General features: G+C 45.9%; 1 protein-coding gene across 6 annotated transcripts in view; it reads left to right on the forward strand.

The window, feature by feature from the left end:
- Positions 1–5973: 5973 nt before the first annotated feature.
- PTP4A3 (protein tyrosine phosphatase 4A3) overlaps positions 5974–27294 on the forward strand; it is a 169284-nt gene continuing 147963 nt past the window's right edge. For 2 of the 6 annotated variants that reach the window (XM_073329999.1, XM_073330005.1), the window contains exon 1: positions 5974–6166. The gene's annotated coding sequence lies outside the window, so the exon portion shown is untranslated. Of the gene's footprint in view, positions 6167–9981; positions 10931–22616; positions 26874–27294 lie in introns of those variants that run through there. The other 4 variants (XM_073330003.1, XM_073329997.1, XM_073329998.1 and 1 more) reach the window with 3 other exon arrangements.

Here is a 27294-nt window from a genome sequence, read left to right on the forward strand (position 1 = left end):
TTCCCCACTTCATCTGCCCACATCTCCATCCTCCATGAACTTATCTAGTTCTTTTTTGAACCCTGTTATAGGGCTTGTCTCCACTTACTGGGCAAGTGACGCACGGCGATCGATCCACTAGGGCTCGATTTAGTGGGTCTAGTGAAGACCCACTAAATGGACTGCCGATCACTCTCCCATCGACTTTGGTACTCCACCGGAATGAGAAGCATAAGGTAAGTTGATGGGAGAGTTTCTCCCGTTGACCCAGCACAGTGTGGACATCGCAATAAGTTGACCTAAGGTACATCAACTCCAGCTACGTGAATAACGTAGCTGGAGTTGCATAACTTAGGTTGACTTAGCATGACTTAGTAACTTGCGTAACTTAGGTTGACTTAGTGTAGACCTTCCCATAGTCTTGGCCTTCATAACATCCTCTGGCAAAGAGTTCCACAGGTTGACTATGCGTTGTGTGAAGAAATACTTCCTTTTGTTTGTTTTAAACCAGCTGCCTATTAATTTATTTGGTGACTCCTAGTTCTTGTGTTATAAGAAGGAGTAAATAACACTTCTTATTTACTTTCACCACACCAGTCTTGACTTTATAGACCTCTATCATATCCCCCCTTAGTCATCTCTTTTCCAAGCTGAAAAGTCCCAATCTCGCAACACTGTGATAGAGAACCTTCCTCAGATCATCCAAGGCATTTTATGTCTGTACCGTCTGTTTAGATTGCAAGCTCCATAGAGCAGGAATTGGATCCTCCTCTACATATTGTACAGCACCAAGCACACTGGATTTTATTCCTGATTTGGCCACAGACATTGTTACATGCTGAGAGCCAATAAAACAAAGGAAATGGAATTACACATGCTTGGTGCTGCACAAAACAGAACAAAAGACATGATCTCTGCTCCAAAGAGTTCAACATTTAAACAGAGAGACAATAAAAGTGTTGAACTATTACAGTGATAGGGATCATATAACAGAAGATATCCAGAAGATAGTTTTATCTCAAAATGACACAGATGTGTGATGTAACCTTGGACAGATTTCTGTGATTCTCAGGAAACAGCTACACAGTATACAAAGGTGTAATCACAGGTAGGCATACCTACACTAGTTTTAATCTAGCTAGTGCACGTAACAATAGTAGTGCAGATGTGGCAGCATAGGCTTTGGCATGGGCTAGCTGCCCCTGTACAATCCTGCCAAGCACCTGGATACAGGCTCGGGTTGCTAGCCTATGCTGAAGTCCGTGCTGTCATGTCTTCATTACTAGCTAAAGCTAATGCGGGTACGCCTGCAATACTGTGACAGGTTTGGTCACAGAGAACCCCTTGGGACTGTCACCTGATGTGCTGAAATTACCTCTGAGCCCGTTTTCCCTGCCAGCTTGGGACTTCCAGAACCCTGCCTTGTTGAGCCAGACATGCTAGCCTGCCGCAACACAGACCCAGGGTCCGGGCCATGCCCCCAAAACTGCAGGCTTTAAGTGAAAATCCTCTTCAGGTTACCTGACTCCAGCACCCAGACCCCAATGGGATCCAAACACCAAATAAATCCATTTTACTCTGTATAAAGCTTATAGAGGGTAAACTCATAAATTGTCTGCCCTCTATAACACTGATAGAGAGATATGCACAGCTGTTTGCTCCCCCAGCTATTAATCACTTACTCTGGGTTTATTAATAAACAAAAATGATTTTATTAAGTATAAAAAGTAGGATTTAAATGGTTTAAACTAATGACAGACAGAACAAAGTAAGTCACAAAGCAAAATGAAACCAAACACGCAAGTCTAAGCCTAATACATTAAGAAACTGATTACAGGTAATATCTCACCCTCAGAGATGTTCCAATAAGCTTCTTTCACAGACTAGACTCCTTCCTAGTCTGGGCCCAATCCTTTCCCCTGTTACAGTCCTTGTTAGTTCCAGCAGATATCTTAGGTGGCAGGCAGGGGCTTTCTCATGGCTGGGAGTTCCCCTTGTCCTGCTCCTCCCCCTTTTATAGCTTTGGCCCAAGGCGGGACTCCTTTGTCTCTCTGGGTCCCCACCCCTCCTTCTAAATGGAAAAGCACCAGGTTTAAGATGGATTCGAGTATCAGGTGATATGTTCACATGTCCTGTGAGACCCCAGCCTCCATTCTTCCAGGGCTGGCCCATAGGTACCCAGGAAGGTTTGCAAGTAACAGATCCATTTACAGGTCATTGATTCTGAAGCACCCTTAATGGCTTCCACTTAATATGTTTACATCGGTAATACAAGTTTATATCTTATTCTCCTAACTCTAGACATAGAAATAATACATGCAGACAAATAGGATGACCACACTCAGTAGATCATAAGCTTTGTAATGATACCTTACAAAAGACCTTTTGCATGAAGCATATTCCAGTTACATCATAGTCACACTCATAAGCATATTTCCATAAAACATTGTGGAGTGCAATGTCACAACTACAATCACACCTTAATTTGCTGTGTGGACATACCCTCAGTTTCCTCATCTGTAAAACCTAATACCAACAAGGTCTTGTGAGGCTTAGTTCTTTAATGCTTTCAGAGGTTAAAAGTATTCTCAGGAATTTCTGATTTAGAAGACGAAGTTTCAGTGTCTTTCACCACAGAAGAAAGACGGTCTTGAGATTAAAGCATATCTCTGGGACTCCTGAAAACTAGTTTAATCTGTTTACATTTGATAATAGAAAAAAAACTTTCTAACTATAAGGTTAGTTAAGTACTAGAAGTACTAGACATTCAAGGGAGGTTGTGGAATCCCTGTCATTGGAGGTTTTTCAGAACAAACATCTGTCAAGGATGGTCTAGGTATATTTGGTCCTGCCTTAGCGTGAGGGGCAAAACTAGATAACCTCTTGAGGTCCCTTACAACCCTACTTTTCTATGAGTCTATTCGTAGATTTACTACAGATTTTCTGTGTGACTTTAGGCAAGGCGCTTAATCCCTCTTGGTGCCTCATTTCATCTCTGTAACAAGAAGACCATAATACTTCTTTAATGTCTGTGAGGCACTCAGATGCTATAGTGATGAGTGCCATAAAAAAACCTATCAATCAAAAATAAATTAAGAGAGGCAGCTCGTGCTGAAGACTGTTGCTCGGTTCTCATTCCTTCAACTTTATGATATTTATATAGCACCCTAGATATACATGGTGATTTATAATAATAAAGTAACATATTGGCAGCCTAAGACAAGATCCCTGCCCTGAACAGCTAAGTATTTGCAGCTTTTAAATCACCCACGTCTCCAGGGTAGTGACCACTGATGTAATGTCATTACATCTAGAGTTTATCTAGCTTTGCTACTGCGAGTTGCACCATATTAAATTTATTATTTATATTGCTTAGGAAATTCTCCAGTCTTCTATTAAGTTCAGCAACAGTATTTTGCTTTGTATCGACTGCAGCACTCGATTCCACAAGTTGGTTATGCACTGTGTGAAGAAATATTTCCATATGCTTGTCCCAAATTAATCTTCTGTTAATTTCAAGTAACTCGTTATTGTAGAATTATGGGGATGGTATAAGCAGGAAAAGATTTTTCTGTTTTTATGCTATCCTTTCTAATCTTAAACACATCACTCAAGTGACTCTGCTTCATATTTTAATTCTTTTCCTTCCCATGCTAATTGATCCTAGGTTTTGGAAACTCTCGCAATATGCAAGTACCTCTAATCATCTTTGTTGTACTTCTCTGAACCTTTCAGTTTAAAGTGAGTTGACCACTGTAGTCCAGAGGAAAGATAGATCATTGTTTGATGTCAGGTTATTATAACATTGTACAAACCCTCAACTACCTAGGACTTCACGGTTGTCAACAGGCTGCCAGCATGCCAACTTGGAACCATCTAGCAGGGCTAGAACTCAAATCTTTCTGAAGTCAGTGGGCTTTGGATGAGGCCTTTCCCACTTGAGCTAAGTGAGAGTAACCTTCAGGTGCTTTTTGTATAGAGCCTGTGACACACAGTTGGACAGTCCCGATTCCCTCCAGTAGAGGGTAGTGGTGCTTAGTTACTTAGTTCTTTCAATATTATTTTTCTGCACCTTTGTTCAATGCTCCTTAGTATGGTGGTTGCTTTTTTAACTGCTGTTTCACATTGGGCAAGTAACTTGGTTGAGATTCCTGAGCCATCTTCCTCAATGGATCCTGCAAGTTCCAAGCTCTTGGCGTATTTGTAGAGAAGTTTGCCTTTTTTGGGAAATATGTGTGTGACGTTCCACTGTACAAGTTACACTCCATTTTCCAACGTGCTGTGCCGTTTAATCCCATCTGGGATTTCTCCCAGCTTCACTAGCTTCTTCCTCCAAAGTCACTGAATTAGCAGGTTAGTAGGTGAGTTAACCATTGTCCTATAGTGCAGAGAATCAACACTACTCATTGTCTGTGTCACTAGCCCTATAATGCTAACAGCTAAAGGAAATGCTCCTTGAACGGGGGATGGGGTGGGGTGGGGTGGGGTGGGGTGGGGTGGGGGCATAGGCGACACGTGATAAAAATCGTGAATGTCAGCAATAGCAGAACTAGCCATTGGAAGTTGAGGCCATGTTGCAGTTATACTAGCCCATCCCCCACTCCTTCTTTGCCCCCCACCTCCTTTTACCCCCTCTCTCACTGTTCCCTTCCCCCTCCCCCTTCCTTCCCCTCTTGCCTCTCCCCATCTCTCCTCTTCCCCCCTGGCTGCTCCCCATCTCCTTCTCTTACCGCTCCCCCATCTCCTCTCCTCTTACCCCCCTCTCTGTTCCCCATCTCTTTCTCTTACCCCTCCCCCTTCCCCATCTCCTCTCCTCTTACCCCCTCTCTCTGCTCCCCGTCTCCGTCTCTTAGCCCTCCCCCATCTCCTCTCCTCTTACCCCCCTCTGTTCCCCATCTCTTTCTCTTACCCCTCCCCCTTCCCCATCTCCTCTCCTCTTACCACCCTCTCTCTGCTCCCCGTCTCCATCTCTTACCCCTCCCAATCTCCTCTCCTCTTACCACCCTCTCTCTGCTCCCTGTCTCCTTCTCTTACCCCTACCCCTTCTCTCCCCTCTTGCCTCTCCCCATCTCCTCTCACCCCCTCTCTCTGCTCCCCGTCTCCGTCTCTTACCCCTCCTCATCTCCTCTCCTCTTACCCCCCTCTCTGCTTCCCGTCTCTTACCCCCCTCTCTCTGCTCCCGCCTTCTTCTCTTACCCCTCCCCCATCTCCTCTCCTCTCACCCCCTCTCTCTGCTCCCCGTCTCCGTCTCTTATCCCTCCTCATCTCCTCTCCTCTTACCCCCCTCTCTGCTTCCCGTCTCTTACCCCCCTCTCTCTGCTCCCCGCCTTCTTCTCTTACCCCTCCCCATCTCCTCTCCTCTTACCCCTCTCTCTGCTCCCCGTCTCCGTCTCTTACCCCTCCCCATCTCCTCTCCTCTTACCCCTCTCTCTGCTCCCCGTCTCCGTCTCTTACCCCTCCCCCTCCCCCATCTCCTCTCCTCTTACCCCTCTCTCTGCTCCCCGTCTCCGTCTCTTACCCCTCCCCCTCCCCCATCTCCTCTCCTCTTACCCCTCTCTCTGCTCCCCGTCTCCGTCTCTTACCCCTCCCCCATCTCCTCTCCTCTTACCCCCTCTCTCTGCTCCCCGCCTCCTTCTCTTACCTCTCCCCATCTCCTCTTACCCCCCCAACCCCTTTTCCTCCTCCTCTGGCCCCGCCCCCTTTCCCCGGCCCCTCCTCTTGTCCCTCCCCTTTCCCCTCCTATCTCTTTCCCCTCCCCCACCCTCCGTCTCCCCCCCTCCCCCCGTGACCCCTCCCCTTTGTCCTCTCTAACTTCTCCAGTCGCCTCCCCCCTCCTTCACCCTCTTAGCCCCGTTAGAGCATCGCAGCCCTCCGGCCACCTCCCATTGGCTCCCCCGGCACCCACGTGACACCCCGAGTAAGGGGTGGGGGCAGCCCCGGGCCGAGCGCCTCCGAACGGCAGGGAAGGGGGTGGGGCGACGAGCGCGGCTGCGTGCGTGCGAGCGAGCCGAGGGGCGCGCGACGGAGCAGGGGAGGGGTGGTGTCTCGTGCGCGGGTGCGCGCCGGCCCCCCGGGGGAGCTCAGAGGCAGCGCGTGCGGCGTGCGGCGCGCGACGGCGGGCGGGCGGGCGCGAGCTGCTGCTACTGCTACTGCTGCGCCCTTGCGGGGGTCGGTGCGGGGGAGGCAGGTGAGTGTGCGCGGCGCGGCGCGGGCAGCCCGGCGGGGGGTGCAGGGCGGCGCCAGCTCCAGCTGCAACAATGGGAGGGGGGCGGGTGAGTGGGAGGGAAGTGTGACCGTGACCTCCCGGGGCTGGGGAGGACCCCGTGTGTGGGGCACGTTCAGAGCACGCTGGGGAGGAGCCCGCCCCCGTGCGTGCGGGGCACTGGGGGGGGGCGCCCCGGGCGGGGGGCGCTGGGGATGAGCCTGCCCCCTCCCGCCCACTCCCCCATGCAGCGCGCCCCTTGCCTGGACGGTGGCACGTGCCCCAGGCACAGGACGCTCCGGAGTTGGGGAGACCGCCCTCCCGTGCATAGGGTACTCTGTAGCTGGGTGCATCTCCTGCAGATGGGGGTGCCCCATCTGTGTATGATGTCCTGGAGCTGGCCGGATGCGCCCCCTTCTTAGTGCAGCCTTAGGGGGTGGAGATTGTGCCTGGCAGGCTGGAGGAGGGTGCTGGTGGGGTTGTGTCGCCTGGGTAGCATGTCCCAAAGTGTGGTTGGGAGAAGAGCATCGTGCATGAGGCAGTGTCACGCCGAACATTTTTGCGCTTGGAGACCGTCAGTGACGGTACAGCCATACTAACTGTGATGCCTAGCTACGCTTTCAACAAACAAAGCACAGATATAAATGGTCAGTGTTCAGAATGGAGAGAGGTAAATAGCAGAGCACCCCAGGGATCTGTACCGGGATTACTGCTGTTCAGCGTATTCACAGGTGATCTGGAAAAAGGAGTAAACAGTGAGGTGACAAAGTTGGCAGACCATATGAAATTACTCAAGATAGTTAAGTCGAAAGCTGACTGCAAAGAGTTACAAAAGGATCTCCCAAAAGTGGGTGACTGGGCAACAAAATGGCAGATGATATTCAGTGCTGATAAGTGCAAATTAATGCACATTGGAAAACATAATCCCAACTATACATACAAAATGATGGGGTCTAAATTAGCTGCTACCACTAAAGAAAAAGGTCTTGAAGTTGTCCTAGATAGTTCTCTAAACACATCCACTCAGTGCGCAGCGGCAGGCAAAAAAAGATAACAGAACATTAGGAATCATTAGGAAAGAGAGAGATAAAAAGACAGAAAATATCATCATGCCACTGTATAAATCCATGGTATGCCCACACCTTGAACACTGTGCAATTCTGGTCACCCTATCTTAAAAAAGAATTGAGAAAGGTACAGAGAAGGGCAACAAAAATGATTAGGGGTTTGGAACAGCTTCCGTATGAGGAGAGATTAAAAAGGTTGGGACCAAGCCACTTAGAAAAGAGACGACTAAGGGGGTTGTCGAGGTCTGTAAAATCAGTAATGAACTGGAGAAAGTGACTAAGGAAGCGTTATTTACCCATTCGTGAAACACAAGAACCAGCAGTCCCCTGATGAAATTAATAGGCAGCAGGTTTAAAACAAACAAAAGGAAAAAGAAAAGGAGTATGTGTGGCCACAAAAGGACGTACTTCTTCACACAAGGCACAGTCAACCTGTGGAACTCATTGCCAGGGGATGTTGTGAAGGCCAAAAGTATAACTGCGTTTAAAAAAAAGAATCTAATAAGTTCAGCGAGGAAAGGCCCATCAGTGGCTGTTAGCCAAGATGGTCAGGGTTGCAATTCCATGCTCTGGATTGTCCCTAAGCCTCTGATTGCCAGATGGTGGGACTGGACGACAGCGGATGAATCACTCGATAATTGCCCTGTTCTGTTCATTTCCCTTTGAAACATCTGACATTGGCCACTGTCGGAAGGCAGGATACTGGGCTAGATGGTCTGACCTAATATGTCGGCTCTCATGTTCTTATGAGTGTAGATGTGGTGGTATACGTTGTTGCAATGCGCATGAGGACTCTGAGATCTGAAGCAGCAGAAGTAATAGGTGCTGAATGTCAATAGTGGTAGTGGCCACACACAACTGGCATGGTTCTCGATACTTGAGTATATTTGGTTGCCTTTTTCCTTGACATGAGTTTCAGCTTTAAGTAAATAAAAACTAGGTTGGTGAAAGTTCCCAGCATCTCTCAGCAGCCTCCCAATTACAGTTATGAAAATATGTGTTTAAATGGTTAGACTCATAATATTTCTTTGGCCCGGTCTACACTACAAACTTACCTTGGTGTAACTACATCGCTGAGGGTGTGAAAAATCCATGAGAGCTTCTGCCATTGACATAGCTACTGCCTCTCGCAGGGGGGGATTAACTACACCAGCAGGAGAAGCTCTCCTGTCGGTGTCTTCACTAAAGTGCTACAGTGGCATGGCTGCTTCGCTGTATGTGTAGACAAGTTTTCAGTTTCCCTCTCAGGTTGTGTATTTAGCTCAAATTATTGCAGACTATTTGTATTGGATGAGCTGAATCTGGAAAATGGCAGAGGGGTATGTATGGTCTAGTGGATGGATTCTGGGCTGAAGTCAGGAATCCTGAGTTCTGTTCTCAGTTCTTTGGGGCAGTGACTGTGTCTTGCGGGGTGTGCATGCACATGTGAGTACAGTGGTTTTCACAATAGGGCTCATGGGGCAGTGATCTAATTTGAGCCCTCTAGGCTAGGGGTGGCCAACCTGAGCCTGACAAGGAGCCAGAATTTACCAGTGTACATTGCCAAAGAGCCACAGTAATATGGCAGCAGCTCGCTCTCTCCCCCTCCCCGCCCGCTCTCAGCGCCTCCCGCCCACCAGCAGCCCCGCCGATCAGCACCTTCCACTCCCTCCCTGCACCTCCTGATCGTGGCATGCAGGAGGCTCTGGGGTGGGAGGGGGAGGAGCAAGGGCACGGCAGGCTCAGGGGAGGGGGCAAGAAGGGGTTGAGCAGTGAGCACCCCCCCGGCACATTGGAAAGTTGGCGCCTGGAGCTCCAGCCCCGGAGTCGGTGCCTAGACAAGGAGCCGCATTTTAACTTCTGAAGAGCCGCACGTGGCTCCGGAGCCCCAGGTGGGCCACCCCTAGTCTAGGCACTAGCGTGATAGCGTTAATAAAAAAACAACCCCTTCTTCATGTGACTGTCATTTTGGCGTTTAGATTAAAAAATATCCGTGTTCAGCTGGACAGACCCTTTAGAGACGCTAGCTCTGGATGCTGGTGTCTTATTCCAAAATGCATGTGGTGTGCATCTTGTACAACCAGAATTACTAATCCCAGCAGTTAGTCTAAATCTTGGGTTTTATGTTACTGCCAGCTTCTAACTAATTCAATTGTAACTTTATCTGCCCACTCAGAGGAACTGAGATTTAAGCCGAATGAATGGATTTTTTTTTTCTGTGCATCCTTCTTGGTAAACTTGTTCAGCAAGAATACAAGCCTTGGGTTCGGTCCACGCTACAGACTTCTGCCAGCACAGCTATGACGGTCAGGGTGTGAACTTGAAGAGAGGCGATTCCTGACTGATGTAGCTGTGCAGCAGAACCCCTGGTGTAGTAGCTAGTATAGCCCTATAGGGATGCACATGCAGTTACTGATGGCCTTGAAAAGATGCAAACCACAAATCAATGGAAGTTGATACCTTGTGTATATAACCAACTCATTTAGTAAGATCCCTTACTTTGCAGCAGACTGGATTTAAAGACACCCTGATTTGTGTCACATTAGTGCTGTATTCTATAACAGTTGGAATTTAATTCAGAACTGGTAGATTTTACTGATTTGGGACCGTATCCTGTTTTTCACAAATGCTTAATGCAGGTGTATTTGCCTGTTCTCCGCTTTAGCAATTCTAGGCAACTGGGCTGGGAGCAGAGCTGGGTGGCGCTCCCTCCCTGTCCCCTGTTGGGCCTGCCATGCCCTCTCCCTCCCCCCCAACGTTCCTCTGTGTCCCCCTAGGGGGGTGCACCTCACAGTTTGGGGACCACTGCCCTGACTCAAGTCCTGTTACTCACAGTGGACTTATCTTGAGTGTGGTGGTTCTTTTAACTTGAGTTGGCTGGCAAGTCCGGGGTAAAGTCTAAAACTAGAGTAAGCACAGCCAGCTGCTAACGTGACTGCTGTGGTGGACGCAGGCCACCTCAGCTCATCTCATGTGCTGCTAGTCCTCCAGTGCCTTTCCATAATTCCTCCTGTGTGCCCAGAAAGGACAAAGTTCTCCCACAATTCACTCGGGGAGAGAGAATTCCTAGAGCAGCTCAGCTTATTGCATTACAAGGAGCCGTGGTGTGTACCCTCAGAAATCTTAGTGGCACACGAGTGAGTGCAGAGCCATGTGGACATAGCAACTTGAAAGCTTTTTCACAATGGGGCTGCTCTCACTCAGGTTAGTCTAATGTGAGAGGATTAAATTTAAATGTAGATTACTCAAGTGAACTCTCTGAAGATGTACTCTCAAAAGAAGGACATTAGGGGTCAGATTCAGTGCTAAGTGAAGCCAAAGGAAAGGCCTCCATTTACTTCAGTGGGAGGTGGTTTGGGTCCCATGTGTAGAGTACCCATCTGCACACAGAGTTACGGTTCTATATTTAAATACAAGTCAAGCAACAGGAGACAGCTCTCTGAAATGGGAGTAAGCCGTGTTACTATCCTGAAGACAGTGCAAAAAAAAAAAATCTTTACTATCTAACCAGTCGCTTTTAGGGCAGTGTATACACAGCTCCCAGCAACTGTTCTCAGTTACATGTGCTTATTTCTTCTTTTTATTCTAGGCAATGCCACCTATTGGTGATGCCCTATGTTATCTTCTGCTATAGAATTAATTACACCCGAGAGGAAGCATGAGTAAATGCAGATCTATGAACCAGCTGGTACTTTGAGAAAAGGTAACAGCCCTCTGATTAATCGGCCATCCACCGAGAAGATAATTGGGCCCATACCTGAGCAAGGGCTGCTAAAGGAGGTTCTCCCTGCTGCAGCCCAGCAAACACAATACATTCAATTTAATTACTTGGTGATATTTCTGTTACTTTCACAGCGTTTAAAAATGTCGCTGGCACATGGCTGTTAATTAGGTAATGTAACGGCTCCCAAGAAACGCTCATTGATTTTTAAGTAATTCTTACACAGTATAAGCAAAACATTCTTTTGTATTGGTGTATGTCCTAGAAGTTTAAAATTGCTAGGTTGCTTCCAGAAAAAAAGTAATCAATAATAGCAGCAATGAGGTTTGGCTACAGAGCTCATGATAAGTTAAGTGTTTTTTTTAAAAAAAAAAAATGAGTAGAGGGGAGCCATGGTTAAAAAGTGGGCTTTAAGTAAGATTCCTCCTTGTTCTAACACCTGAAGGTTGTGTGTTCTTAAGTCAAATCTGAGTGAAAACAAGGCAGTTTTGTAGTTACCAGATCGAGTTAGACTATGAAGACCCTAGGGTTTACCTTGGACTTGCTAACTTGTGTGAAAACTACAAACTGCTTTGTCTTCACTAGTGTTTAGAATGCGCCTCTCTTTCTAAGGGCTTGCCTGCACCAACAATTAGACCGCAGCAACCCCGGGCTAGCCTGCTGCTGTCTAATTGTCCTTGTGCACCTTGCTGACATGCATTAACAGCTTGTTAGAACGCTTTGCTTTGATCCTCTTTTTGAAAGGAGACTAGCTCAAAGTGCATTAACTAACTGTTAACACACATTAGTAGGTTACACCACACACGCAGTTACACCACAGCAGGCTAGTGTAGGGTAAATTCACACCCCAGCTTACTGTGGTCCCTGTAGACAAGCCCTGTTCTTTCTTTTGTCATTTTCTTTCCCAACCAGCTCTGTGGGGGACAAAGTGGGTGGCATCTTTTTTTTCTTCCCCTTCCTTTTGCTGTTGCTCCTTCTGTCCTCTGTTCCGCTTCCCTTGTTGAAATCTCCTTCTTACCTCTTTCCCTAAAAACAGATGCAACAGCAGCAGTTTGCAGACCTCAGGGGGAGAGGGCCAGTGGGCTCTTACTGTCCTCCGAAACAAAGTGGTGACCTTAACGAGCTCAAGGAGCTGAGTAGTGTCAGAGTACATTGTCCTTCCTCGCCTTGTGAACGTGCTCGTCTTCTGCCCCACACTGGAACACGGGAACCCTGCTGCACTCAGTCCCAGAGTCTGGCAGAGTCTAAAGCTGTTATCCCCTGGAACTGCAGGGCCTAGGAAGATGAAGTGCTGGAACAATAGGCCCTTGCTCAGCATGAATTACTTGAATTGTAGTCTTCTCCTGCCATCATACTACAGGAGGTGGCTTTAAAAAGACGTGATCCCTATGGCTGTGCACTGAAAGGAAAAGCCATTGGAAAGCGATTCAAGGTTCCTTTAACAAAAAATGCAAACCCCTTGCAGGTTTAAAAAAAAAACTTGTGCAAAAACTGTTGTGAAATCAGGAGCCAGAAGAGGAGGAGTGTTAAGCACCACCTGACCAAGATAAGGATTATGAAATGCTCAGGGAGATTAGAGAGGCTACAAAAACAGAAAACCCAGTAACAAAGGGGGATTTCAACTATCCCCATATTGACTGGGTACGTGCGGAGATAACGTTTCTGGACACCATTAAGGGCTGTTTCTTGGAGCAGCTATTCCTGGAACCCGCAAGGGGAGAGGCAGTTCTTGATTTAGTCCTAAGTGTAGCATAGGATCTTGTCCAAGAGCTGACTATAGCTGAACTGCTCAGTAATAGTGACCATAATGTAATTAAATTTAACATCCTTGTAGTGGGGGAAATACCAAAGAAACCCACCACAGTAGCACTTAACTTCAAAAAGGGGAACTACACAAAAATGAGGAGGCTGGCTAAACGGAAATTAAAAGGAACAGTCACAAGAGTGAAATGCCTGCAAACTGCATGGAGACTATTTAAAAACACTATAATAGAGGCTAGACTAAATGTACACTCCGAATAAAAAAAATAAAGAGGATTAAAAAAAAAAAATGCCACCATGGCTAAACAGCAGAGTAAAAGAGGCAACTGGAGGCAAAAAGGCATGTTTTAAAAATTGGAAGTCAAATCCTCCTGACAGCAATAGAAAGAACATAAACTCTGGCAAAGTCAAGTGTAATAAGGCATGTGAAAAAAAGAATCTGAAGAGCAGCTAGCAAAAGAGACAAAAACCAATGGCAAAAAAATTAAGTACATCAGAAGCAGGAAGCCTGACAAACAATGTGTAGGGCCACTGGACGATCGAGGTGCTAAAGGAGCCTTCAAGGAAGACAAGGCCATTGTGGAGAATCTAAATGAATTCTTTGCATCAGTCTTCATTACAGAGGGTGTGAGGGAGATTCCCAACTGGAGCCATTCTTTTTAGGTGGCAAATCTGAAGAATTGTCCCAGAGTGAGGTGTCAATAAGAGGAGGTTTTGAAAGAAATTGATAAACTATTAAACTGTAATAAGAGTTCTGAAGGAACTTGGATATGAATTTACAGAACTACTAACTGTAGTATGTAACCTGTCACTTAAATCAACCTCTGTACCAGATGACAGGAGGATAGCTAATGTAATGTGGATTTTTAAAAAAGGCTCCAGAGGTGCTCCTGGCAATTACAGGCTGGTAAACCTAACTTTAGTATCAGGCAAATTGGTTGAAACTATAGTAAAGAACAGAATTACCAGACACATAGATGAACACAGTATATTGGGGAGGAGTCAACACAGCTTTTGCAAAGAGAAATCATGCCTCACCAATCTATTAGAATTCACTGAAGGTGTCAACAAATATGTGGACAAGGATGATCTACTGGATATAATGTACTTGGACTTTCAGAAAGCCTTTGAGAAGATCTCACACCAAAGGGGGCATAACAAGTGGGAGTGTGCTAATAAAATTTGTGGATGACACAAAGTTGGAAGGTATTACCAATATGAAGGAGGACTGGAATATCATACAAGGAGATCTGGAGGACCTTGAAAACTGGAGTAATAGAAATGGGATGAAATTTAGTAGTGCAAATTGCAAGGCCATGCACTTGAAGACTATCCACAATTTTTTGTGCCATAAACTGGGGATGTATCAGTTGGAAGTGACAGAGGAGGAGAAAAACTTGGGTGTATTGGTCAATTACACGATGACTGAGCTGCCAGTGTGATGTGGCCATGAAAAAGGCTAATACAATCCTAGGATGCATCAGGCGAGGTATTTCCTGTTGAGATAGGGAAGTGTTATTGCCATTATACAAGGCACTGGTGAGACCTTATCTCACTCACTGTGTGCAATTCTGGTCTCCCATGTTTAAGAAAGATGAAATCAAACTGGAACAGCTGCAGAGAAGGTTTACTAGGCTGATTCAAGGAATGGAAAACCTACCTTACAAGAGGAGACTCAATCAGCTTGGCTTGTTTACCCTAACCAAAAGAAGGCTGAGGGGCGATATGATTGCTCTCTCTAAGTACATCACAGGGATAAATACCAGGGCAGGAGAGGAGATATTTAAGTAAAGTGGCAATGTAGACATAAGAACAAATGGATATAACCTGGCCATCAACAAGTTTAGGCTTGAAGTTAGGCAAAGGTTTCTAACCATTGGAAGAGTGAAGTTCTGGAACATCCTTCAAAGTGGAGCAGTGGGGGCAAAAAACCTTACTGGCTTCAAGACTGAGCTTGATAAGTTTATGAAGGGCGAGGTATGACCTAATTGCCTACAATGGCACGTAGCTGATCTGCGATGCTAGTAGCAAAAATCTGTAACAGCCAGAGATGGGGCAATAGATGGGGAGGGCTCTGAGTTACTACAGAGAATTCTTTCCTAGGTGTCTGGCTGGCAGGTCTTTCTGGCACGGTCCGGGTTCAGCTGATTGCCATATTTGGAGTTGTGAAGGAATTTCCCCCAGGTCAGATTGGCAGAGACCCTGGGGAGGTTTCGCCTTCCTCTGCAGCATGGGGCACTGCTCACTTGCAGATTTAAACTAGAATAAATGGTGGATTCTCTGTAACTTGAAGTCTTTAAATCATGATTTGAGGACGTCAGTAACTCAGCCAGAGGTTGGGGTTTATTACATGAGGAGGCTGGGTGAGTTTGTGGCCTGCAATGTGCAGGAGGTCATGATGGTCCCTTCTGGCCTTAACATGTATGAGTCTGAGGTCCTCTCATGGATCACTAACTGCTTAAAAGATAGAAAACAAAGGGTAGGAATAAATGGGCAGTTTTCACAATGGAAAGTGGTAAATAGCTGGGTCCCCCAAGGATCTGTTTTGGGACCTGTGTGGTTCAACATATCCATAGGTGATCTGAAAAAAAGGGTAAACAGCTAAGAGGCAAAGTTTGCAGATGATACAAAATGTCTCAAAATAGTTAAATCCTACAAATTGCAAAGAATTACAAAGGGATCTCACTAAATTGGGTTAAATTAGCTGTTACCACTCAAGAAAGAGATCTTGGAGTCACTGTGGATACTTCTCTGAAAACATCTGCTCAGTGTGCAGTGGCAGTCTAAAAAGAACCCGAATAGAACATCAAGAGCCACTAAGAAAGGGATCGAGAATAAGACAGAAAATAGCATAATGCCTCTATATAAATTCATGGTAAGCACATACCTTGAGTCCTGCGTGCAGATCTGGTCACCCCATCTCAAAAAAGATACCTTGGAATTGGAAAAGGTCCAGAGAAGGGCGACAAAAATTATTAGAGGTAGGAACTGCTTCCATACAAGGAGTGGTTTAAAAGGCTGAGCTTTTGTTAACAGTGCACAATTACTTCAGTATAACTACGTTGCGCAGGGATGTGAATAATCCGCACCTGTGAGTGACCAGAGTTATACTGACATATAGCGTAGACAGCGCTATGTCAGCGGGACGGCTTTTTAACTAAACTGACGGGAGATGCTCTCTTCCATCAGCTTAGCGCGTCCTCATTAAAGCGCTACAATGGCACAGCTGTGCCAATGCAGCGCTTTAAGTGTAGAACTGCCCTTGGACTGTTCATCTTAGGAAAGAGATGACGAAGGATATGATAGGGGTCTATAAAATCATGAATGGTGTGGAGAAAGGGACTAAGGAAGTGTCATTTATCCCTTCTCATCACACAAGAACGAGGGGTCATCCAATTAAATTACTAGGGGGCAGGTTTAAAACAAACAAAAGGAAGTATTTCATACCACGCACAGTCAACCTGTGGAACTCATTGCCAGGAGATGTTGTGAAGGCCAAAAAGTATAATTGCTTTAAAAAAAAAACTAGATAATTTCATGGAGGATAGGTCCATCAATGACTATTAGCCAAGATGGTCAGGGACACAACCCCATGATCTGGGTGTCCATAAATCTCTGACTGCCAGAAACTGGGATTGGACAACAGGGGATGGATCACTCGATAATTGCTCTGTTTTGTTCATTCCCTCTGAAGCATCTAGCCACTATCTCAAGACATGATACTGGGCTAGGTGGGCTATTGGTTTGACCCAGTGTAGCCATCTTATGTAACTTGCTGAATGCTGCTCTCAGCATGGCTGTTGTGTGCATCTAGGAGTTACTTCTCAAGTGGATGGAGTTTTGAGTGCTTTTGCAGATTGTTTTTCAACCATTCAGTCTGGGGTGGTGGTTGTAGTCATTTCCACTTCCTGGGAAGAAGTGATCTTGCAGCCAAGAATAGCAATTCTTCCAAGATCTTCCATAGGGTGCTATTAGAGCTTTCTGCAGCTCATGCGTGTTTATAAAATGGCCCCACGATGAAAAATGTAAAATCTTAATCGCATCTGTTTGGATCCAGCCTCTACTAGATTAGATGAGAGCATTTAACTGGCAGCTAACTGTGTCAAACAGGTGAGCAAACTTCTTGGTAATGAATCATTGAGTCTTGAGAAAAAATCCACTTCCCGGTGGTGAGAAACTTTCAGCTGAACTTGACGGCTCTCTCCTGGGAATCTAGGAACTCACTAAGAACGTGTATAATTTTCAGCTCTAATGGCCGTGATGATAGATTTTAAAACATGACCAGCGTGTAAACCAATGCAGTGCTTCCTGAATCTGCCAGGAGATGGCTTCAGTGCCTCTGCTGCTGCTCATAGCTTTGGCCAGTTTCTTCTGCTGCAACCTGCCAGTCTTTTCAGAGGTCACTGCCCCTTCTGAGACTCCTGCCAGCACCTGTGGAACTGACAGTGGGGTCAGTTTCCTGTTGCTGGTGTCTGGGAAATTCCAGAGCAGGGAGTGGAGCTTTTCGCAAAGGATCACAATCCAAGAGAGACTTTGGGATGCAGAGAACAACTCTACAGCACCCTAATGGCTCTGGAGTGGGTGGCAAATACAGAGAGGTTTTTAATCCCTTCCAGTATCTATAGAGGGATGGCAAGAAAGGCCTCAAACTTTTCAGATACCAGCTAGCCAGAGGTTGCTAGGAAAGATGAGCTGCTGAACAGTTTCCATATAGGAATCTCAGCACCTGCCTCAGCTGAAGGAGAGGGAGTGGCGGGATTCTGTGTTGGGCATTAATCCTGGAGAGTGTAAGCTTTGTCTAGTTGTTAATTATCTGGTTAAAATACTCAAGTAATGGCATTGAGCTGTACATCAACCTGACACGGGATCAGGCCTGGACACTGCTGAAAAATAGACACTGGACTTGGAATCAGATACCAAGTCCAGTGCATACCCTTGGCCTGGGCAGATCTTGCTGGTTGGGCAGAATCCAGAGGGGTCTGTCTGAGTTCACACTCCGGAAGCAGTTGCGTTGCTTACCGTGCTAATTAACCCTCATTGAATTGTGTGAATAGGATGTGTGCTTGTATGAAGAAAGCTCGATAGGGTAGATTAGGACTTGTTTACACTTGAAAATTAATGTTGATTAAGGTAAGGTGTGAATTTAAAGCACAATGGCTGTTCCTGGATGACTCCATGTGTGGGCTCTTATTCCAGAGCAAGTGTCCACAAACGATGTTAATTGGGAGCGACTATGTGTAGACAAGCCCTTAGGGAAGTGAAGTATTTTGGAGAAATCAAGAGGAAAATATGGAGAAGGAGGGCTAGAACACAATGTGGGATTAGAGGGAACAAACCATGACTGGCATGTGTGTATCAAATTGTGAACTCCATTTTATGTTAGGACCTTCGTTTTTGTATTAAGTGCTGAACACTTCTAAACTTTCTCTGGCCAGCTTATTGTATTGCCATGAAGGCAGTGCCTGCCCAGAAAAGGTTTTTGCCACATCTTTAAATGACAATCACTGAGAGGCCATCTGTTGATTCTGATTGTCTCTCAACCACTTACTTGTGCCTATGGAACAACAGATTTTCTGTAAAACCATGAATGGTATGGAGAATCTGAATAGGGAAGTGTTATTTACCCCCTCACGTAATGCAAGAACCAGGGGTCATCCAATGAAATTAATAGGCAGCAGGTTTAAAATGAACAAAAGGAAGCACTTCTTCACACAACATGCTCGTTGCCAGGGGTTGTTGTGAAGGCCAAAAGCGTAACTGGATTAAAAAAATAATTAGACAAATTCATGGAGGATAGGTCCATCTATTAGCCAAGATGGTCAGGGATGCAACCCCATGCTCTGGGGCTTCCTAAATCTCTGATCACCAGAAGCTGGAGCTGGATGAATCTCTCGAAAGTTGCCCTGTTCTGTTCATTCCCTGTGAAGCATCCTGTGCTGGTCCCTGTCAGAAGACAGGATATTGGGCTAGGTGGACCATTGGTCTGACCCTATATGGCCGTTTCTTGTGTTCTTCGACTTATGTGGTGAGCCTGACTGCGGGCAGGGCTGGGGCTTTCCAATGGAACGCATGGCAAAAAGGAACAGACTTTTTGAGTGGGATGCTGCTCTGAGTTGATTTGGGAGGGCAAGAGGGTCGGGAAGCTGACCATTGCTGCTTGGAAGCGGGCTATGCAGGGGGGACTCTGCCCAACTTGAAATGCTGACAAACCCCAGGCTCACAGATTGGGTGAGAGCAGACGAAGGTGTGTCATGAGACTTTAATCTTGCAAAGATTTATTATTCTCAAGTGCTTTCAAGACTAAAGAAAAGGAGGACTTGTGGCACCTTAGAGACTAACCAATTTATTTGAGCATGAGCTTTCGTGAGCTACAGCTCACTTCATCGGATGCATGCCGTGGAAACTGTAGCAGACTTTATATATACACAGAGAATATGAAAAAATACCTCCTCCCACCCCACTGTCCAGCTGGTAATAGCTTATCTAAAGTGATCATCAGGTGGGCCATTTCCAGCACAAATCCAGGTTTTCTCACCCTCCACCCCCCCACACAAATTCACTCTCCTGCTGGTGATAGAGTAAAGTGACGGTGGCAGATGAGGTCTTTTCCCAAGCCTGTTTCTTGCTATATTGTCCAGAAGGAGTTAACCCAGAAGCCCAGAACTCCCACAGTTGGGGCAGAAAACTCGTCAGGGAGGGGACGAGGGGTTGGGAGGTCTGAGGCAGTGGTTTCAGGGTCAAGGGCAGCTGGAATGTGGAGTCCCATGCCACAAGGAAGGGAGTGTCAGTCTGAGCCTGGGACCATGGCCCCTGTAGACCCAGAGCTAGAAACAGAGAGAGAGCTCAACTCAGACCCACTTGTCGTGGAAGCATGTCGGACGCAGCAGTTGGGTCTGCTCACAAGAAGACTGGGGACTGTGCAGAGGGGCACTGGGCCAAGGTGTTACAGGAACTTTGACTGAGGTCAGTGTAAAAGAAGAGATGCCATGTTCGCCTACTGAAAAGAAGAGAGTAAAACTGAAGCAAAGCCAGCAGGGGTTTTACAGGAACAAGGGAAAAATCTGTGCATGCGTTTAGAGTGATTATCGAATAGAAAACTGATTGTAGATTATTGTTAAATACGGGCTCAGTAAACAAGACACAGTTTCATATTCCTCTAAATTGCAGGTTTCAGGGATTTGATTGGGGGTAGTGGCAGTGAAGGAATCTCTCAACCTGACTAATAGGCTTATTCTCATGCCAGTAGTGCTGGGAGAGCTTCTGTATATCCACTTGCACACAACCAGCTAACTGATCAGTCAGTAGGGCAGTCTGTGTAGAGAAGTACCAAGTGGCTAATCACAGGGGTGGGATTGTGAGGGTTTTTTTAAGTTTGTATCTCTTAAGGCTTGTCTTAGCTGCAGAGTTAACTCTAGTCCTATCCACACACAAACACTTACCTTGAGTGGTGGTGGTGCTTTAACTCAAGTTGCCTGGCCCCTCTGGTGTAGATAGGCTTTGACGCCTTAGATTTTTATCAGTAAATGTCAGTTTTACCTTACACGCTCACAGATGAAAAAATATTTCCATCAACAGTCATTGAAATGTATGGGTAGACAAAGTAAGAAGAATGCTGCTTGAGAACCTGTCAGAGTTTGATTTAAGGATATTTACTTTGTGTATTTTGACACATGATGCTGATTGTGTGTTTTAACTGTTACAAGCCTTTAATTTAGAGTCTCAATGTCTACTGTCATTAAATAATTTCTGACCTCTTTCCCTTGTCTGCCCCCCCAATTTCCCACAACTATGAAAACTGAAATAGATAAAAATAAAAATAAAAAGCTTAAAATAAGCAGAAGTATTATCTGTTGAAATGAGTAACCACCCTCCCACCCCCGAATTCTGCTAAGCCTAGGTGTGGGCTACAGATCAACTTAGCACAACTCATTGGTAGTTAAACTGCTCAGAGTGATCATGCTGAGTGTTATTTCATAGTATGGTTGTGTTCACTCAAGCTAGGCTAATGTGAGAGGAGTAACTTGAGTGCAGATAACTTGAGTGGGTTCTGTAGTGAAGACGTGACCTTGCCGGTTGGTGGAGCAGGGGATATCTTTGGCATTTCCCCCCTTTAAGATGGGTTGTTTGAGTTTCACCTCCTCACGTTCCCCTTTTATTTCTTCTCTCTGATGGTGCTTGCCCTGCAGAGGTGATTTCCTTTCAGGCCAGCCAATCCTTCTCATTATTGTGGTATAGTTAGAACTCCCTGCAGAACCTGGCATGGTCATCAGAATTGCAGCATCAGTCAGTGTGTTGCTTTGTTTCCCCCATGAATTGAGTTGAATATCAGGGTTGGAAGGGACCTCAGGAGGTCATCTAGTCCAACCCCCTGCTCAAAGCAGGGCCAATCCCCAATTTTTGCCCCAGATCCCTAAATGGCCCCTTCAAGGACTGAACTCACAACCCCTGGGTTTCGCAGGCCAATGCTCAAACCACTGAGCTATTCCTCCCCCCCAGCCTTTGTTGCGTTTATAAATTAAAGAGGCTCTCAGTTTAAAAATCAGAGCCTCTGTTTTTTTAAATAACCTTACCTGTTACTAATATATCACACATGAGCTTAAAACCAAAAGTACTTTTAAAAGAATCATTGCTGTGTCTGCTGGTTCTTTTGTATTTCTCTCAGATTGGACAGGATTTGATAGTTGGTGTTAATGTCTCGCAAGTTCTAGCTGAGTGCTACAGTATGAGTTGCAGACACTGCAAGGGAATGGTTTTCTAACTGCTTCTTCTAAAATTTTGTTTTTAATTGAAACTTTTCTGCTGGTCTCTGATTTCTGCAAAAGCACTGTAGAGATCCTAAATCTTGAGTCCTATATGGCTCAGGCAACGTTAAGTGGTTCAGGTGAAGGTTAAATGATGTGTTTAAAAGAGATCTGAAGTAAAATGGAAAGACGATGGATACAAGAAGGCTGTTCAGGATGATGGGAGCGACAGAAAAGCCTGCTTATGCCAAGCATGACCAGATGATAGGAAGGGACAAAGGAAGCTGGTGTTAGATGGTTGTGGGGAACAGGTTGGAACACGACAATGAGTGATCTAAATATAGTTTTGAACTGTCCGGGAAAGGAGGGGTTATTTGTGGTCACACTTCTTCGTAGATTAAAAAACCAAAGCAAATTCTGTAGTAGCTGTAACTGCTGCACATTTAGCTGTTGATAAAGCTAGCGTCACTCATGGTAGCCCTTCATCAGGAGCAGTTGCTGCAGTTTTGATCCTGCTTATGGATATCCAAATCCACGGCAGTGAAAACCACGTCGTGGACCATGAAATCAGACCTGCCCTGTGAAATCTAGCTGTTGGAGGGGAGAAAGAGGGACAAGGCTGGGGGCATTTGCTGGGCTCCAGCTGCTAGTCCTCCAGGCTGGGGAGGGACAGGACTTCCTCTTCCTCTGCTTGGCTGTTCTTGGCGGGGAGATCAGACCCGCTTCCCAGAACTTCCCCGGCTGCAGGAATCTCTGCAAAGTGAGGGTGGCAATCCCGCAACCGCCCCTACAACATCTTTGTGATCCCCCCCCGACCTTTTTGGGGATGGGACCCCCACGGTTACAACGTGGTGAAAATTCAAATATAAACACCTGAAAACGTGAAATTGACCAGTTTTAAAAACCTCTGGCTGTGAAATTGATCAAAATGGACCATAAATTTGGTAGGGCCCTAGATATAGCCATGGGTGACAGTAATTGAGAGGTTTCAGAGTAACAGCCGTGTTAGTCTGTATTCGCAAAAAGAAAAGGAGTACTTGTGGCACCTTAGGGACTAACCAATTTATTTGAGCATAAGCTTTCATGAGCTACAGCTCACTCCGATGAAGTGAGCTGTAGCTCACGAAAGCTTATGCTCAAATAAATTGGTTAGTCTCTAAGGTGCCACAAGTACTCCTTTTCTTTTTAGTAATTGAGAGGGGTAGTGGATGGGCAGCTCTCAGTGATGGGGATTTTCCCAAAGACCCACGCTAGAAAATCCCTTTTGTAGAGTATAAAAAGTAGGTGTAAAGGGAAGAAATACGAATGTAAATGGAACCTGCAGGCTTCTGACAACTGGAGGGAGTATTTCCTTGCTGTAGTTTGGTTCCAGTTCTTTTGTATATTACCCATATCTGTCTGAATTCTTCATTGCACTGCTAAAGAGGGGTTCATGTCTGTCATACTGAAAATTTTCACTAGGAAATGTATTGTTGTGACCTGGAAAGATAGGACTCCCATAAACATGTAATCCCATACACCAGGTACTGAACAGAAGTCTATCCTAGGTGTTAGAGCAAGGGAGTACATCAGGTCTGGGTTCTCTTCCAGCTCTAACACCAACTTGCTGTTTGACCTTGGCCAAGTCACTTAATCAAAGAATTGTAGGACTGGAAGGGACTTCAAGAGGTCTTCTAATCCAGTCCCCTGCACTCAAGGAAGGAATAAGTGTTCTCTCGAGACCATCCCTGAAAGGTGTTTCTCTAACCTGCTCTTAAAAATCTCCACTGATGGAGATTCCACAACCTCTGTAGGCAATTTATTCCAGTGTTTTCCTAAGTGTCCAGCTAGTTTGTTTTTCCTAATGGCCAACTTAAACCGCCCTTTCTGCAATTTAAGCCCATTGCTTCTTGTCATTTTCTCAGAGGTTAAAGAGAACAATTTTTCTCCCTCCTCCTTGTAATTATCTTTTATGTACTTGAAAACTGCTATCATGTCCACTCTGTCTTCTCTTCTCCAGACTAAACAAACCCAATTTTTAAAATCTTCCCTCATAGGTCATGTTTTCTAGACCTTGAATCATTTTTGTTGCTCTTCTCTGGACTTTCTCCAGTTTGTCCACATCTTTCCTGAAATGTGGTGCCCAGAACTGGTCACAATACTCCAGCTGAGGCCTAACCAGCTTGGCATAGAGCGGCAGAATTACTTCTTGTGCCTTGTTTACAATGCTCCTGCTAATACATCCCAGAATGTTTGCTTTCTTTTTCTTTCCAACAGTGTTACACTGTTGACTCATATTTAGCTTGTGATCCACTATGATTCTTAGATCCCTTTCCACAGTACTCCTTCTTAGGCAGTCATTTTCCATTTTGTATGTGTTCGACTGATTGTTCCTTTCTGAGTGGAGTACTTTGCATTTGTCCTTATTGAATTTCATCCTAGTTTACTTCAGACCATTTCTCCAGTTTGTCCACATCATTTTGAATTTTAATCCTATCCTTCAAAGCACTTGGAACGCCTCCCAGATTTGTATCATCCACAAACTTTATCAGTGTAGTCTCTATGCCATTATCTAAATCAATGATAAAGATATTGAACAGAACTGATGCCTGTGGTATCCCACTCAATGTGGCCTTCCAGCGTGACTGCGAAACACTGATAACTACTCTCTGGGAATGGTTTTCCAATCAGTTATGCACCCACCTTCTAGCAGATCCATCTAGGTTGTATTTCCCTAGTTTGTTTATGAGAAGGTCATGCGAGACAGTATCAGAAGCTTTACTAAAATCAAGATATACCACGTCTACTGCTTCCCCCCATCCACAAGGCTTGTTACTCTGTCAAAGAAATCTCTCTCTGCCTATTCATCTTCCTCTCACAGATGTGCTGAGCTTTGATCAATGACCATAAAGGACTTTGGGATCTTGGTTAACGCCACCAAAGAGGGTGGTGATGGTATTCTGAGGTCAAGCAGGATTTGCTGGTCAAATAGTATAGGGTTTTGCTCCACTCCCATAGAAAGTGTTTGGAGAGTATGTGGGTTGGGGGTGGGGGGTTGGCGAAAAGCAACTGGAAAAGGGATGTTGATGTAATGAATTGCTGCGTGTGCAGTTCACGTAAGTGCTGATTCTCAGCTGTGTGGGATCTGCAGACAAGCTCATCGCAACTGTATGAATTTCAGATGAGATTGCTGGACCACTTTGCTAAGAGCCTCTTACATCTGATCAGCTGTAATATCTCCTTTCCCTCCTCTCGAACTCAAAGTCTATGCAGGCTGCATGGAGTTTATAGGGGGTGTCTGCAGCTGTGCCGTGTTTGTAGGCAGCTGGTTTCCTGGAAGGCAAGTTTTTATCTTAGAAATATTTTTACTCTTAGTCTCTTGTATCTTGACTGGATGTCAGGTTTAGTTTCCCATGACACTGGGTGATTAGAAAGGCATGGGTGGGAGGGATCCATTTTCTATGTAGGTCTTTGTGCTATGGTATTGCATCCAATCAATGGTAAATTTGCTGCATCTCATCTTTTTAATATTGCCCAATAATTTCCTCTCTACGTCACTGAAGATCACCGGTGCTTAACTTGGGAGCTGAAAGCAGTTTTGTGTGTTGTCCTGTTGCAAGTGGGGGGAAACAGGGCAATAGCAGTTCCCACGCAGAGTTCTGTGCATGATGGTAGATTGACTCGGAGTCTTTCCAGTTGAACTTGCCTGCATATTTTGCCGCAATTGTCAGGTTGGAAGTCGGACTTGATCTTTAACATTGAGAAACCTGCATGATGTGCTCTGTCCCCACCCCGCCCCCCAGATCTAAGATACAGGTAAATCAGTCTCATGCATCAGGACATGAGCTGATTGCAGAGACCAGGAAGGGGATTCCCTCTCTATACGTTGATATATAATCATAAAGCACCTGGCTAACTGGTTTTATTTCCTTTCTCTGAACTGTCAGGTGTTGGTGACTGCTGGAGGTAGAATATCAGACTCGATGGGTAAATGATTTGATCTGGTGGTATGGCAAATCCTGTGTTTTATCTTCCTCTTCTTTTTTCTGCTTCACTTTTGAGGCTCCCTGTAAGCAGGTGGGCATCCATTGTCCTGGGGTCATCTGATATTGCAGACTGTTGAGACTAGATGCATTTTTCTGATCCAGAGCACTCTTTGGGCTCCTGGACCAGTGATCAGAAAGGAATGGGGGGGGGGGGGGGGGGAGGAGAAACACCCGATCCCGAGTTCTGACTTGGCATACAGATTTGGGTAGTATTCACAGAACATGTGTGTTTGTGGGGAAGCAATTGACGTTGAAGGGGTGATGGAGAAAGCTGGATTAGCCAGGAAGAAAAGGGTTGTGGTTGCAGCCTCTCCCCTCCTCAGACCTTTGGTAACTTACTGCCCTGTTGAGAACCCATAGGGTAGAGGAATGAAAGGAATATGAAGAGGAGTGGGGGAACTCTCCAAAAGGGAGCATCGGAAAATGTTTCTTTTGCAAAAGCTAGTGGAGATAGAAAACTCATTTGTCTTCTGAAGTGTTGTCAGATACGAAGACACGATTCAGTCATTACGGTGTGAAAAAGGGGATTTGTAGCCCTGCCAGCCCACCAGAATTACCCTTGTATTGAGTTGCTCCTGCCAGTGCTTTCAAAATAGAACCAGGCTTCGAGGAAGATCGGGGTGGCTGAACAAAAATGGAAATCCTAAATAGCTGGCTGGAGTCGGATCTTTTGGCATCGTTGCGTAGTGCTTGCCTGCCACTCCCCCACATCAGGATAGAATGACTGTTCTGACAAGTCTTCGTGGGCAGAACAGCGGCAGATACAGGTTGTGTTATCTGCGTACAGGAACCAACTTTGAATTATAAGAGAGCTCTTTTTTTTTTGTCTTTCTACAGCCTGCTTGTGTGATTTCCGTGAGCTGAGCACTTGCGATCAAAAGCCACATTCTTAGTTCATAGGACGGCTAGCCCTGTCTGGGGCTGGTAAGCCAGCTGCAGAAACCTTCAGCTAACAGTCTTTTTCCCCCCTCTGTAATGAGGGAGAGAGAGAGAGGTGTGTGTGTGAATGAAACTAAAAACCCAAACTGGGAGCCAGATCCCTCACACAGCTTCACTTATTATTCAAAATGCACCACAGACACTTCATCCTCCCAACCCCGCCCGAGACGCAAGTCACTCTTACTGCCCGTCTTTCAGATGAGGTCACGCGTCTGGCCCGAGGTCACACAGCGAGTCCTTGGCAGAGCTGGGATCACCACTCCGGAGGGCCGGACTACGGGAGCCAAGAGCTGCTTCCCGCACTGAGCTGAGTCATGAGACCAGATCCCTCCAACTTACACTGTGTAACCAGTCCAGTATTTTTCATACCCTATAAATGTTCTGTATGTTACAGACCTGAAGCAGCCATGGCAAGGGACTCCTGAGTGCAGGTGATGGCTTGCTTTTATCGGCAAGGAGGTGATTATATTTGTATTTCTTACCATGAGTAGCTGTTCTCTGCTTCTGTCGTGGAAATCTGCACATGTGCAAGGAGTCAACACTTATTGCATCAGGGGAAAGGGGTTTCCTCCTGTCCCTGTTCAGAGGCAAGACATATGGGGGTTTGAAGAACTGGGGGCAAATATAGGGGACAAGTATTCTTGACCAGGTTGTGGGGTACTCTCTGCTTGCTGAGAGGTAGCATGACCCCCTGGGGAGGGTACTCGACTGGAAGTCAGAAGACCTGGGTTCTGTTCTCATCTCTGCCACGGACCTGCTGGGTGACCTTGGGAAAGTCACTTTCTTTCTCTGTGCCTCAGTTTCCCATTCCACCTTTTGTTTGGTCTGTTAACATTATAAGCTGTTCAGTTTGTGTGTGTCTGTATAGTGCATAGCACAA

Source organism: Lepidochelys kempii, chromosome 2 (assembly GCF_965140265.1).
Source record: "Lepidochelys kempii isolate rLepKem1 chromosome 2, rLepKem1.hap2, whole genome shotgun sequence".
Classification (NCBI taxonomy): domain Eukaryota; kingdom Metazoa; phylum Chordata; order Testudines; family Cheloniidae; genus Lepidochelys; species Lepidochelys kempii.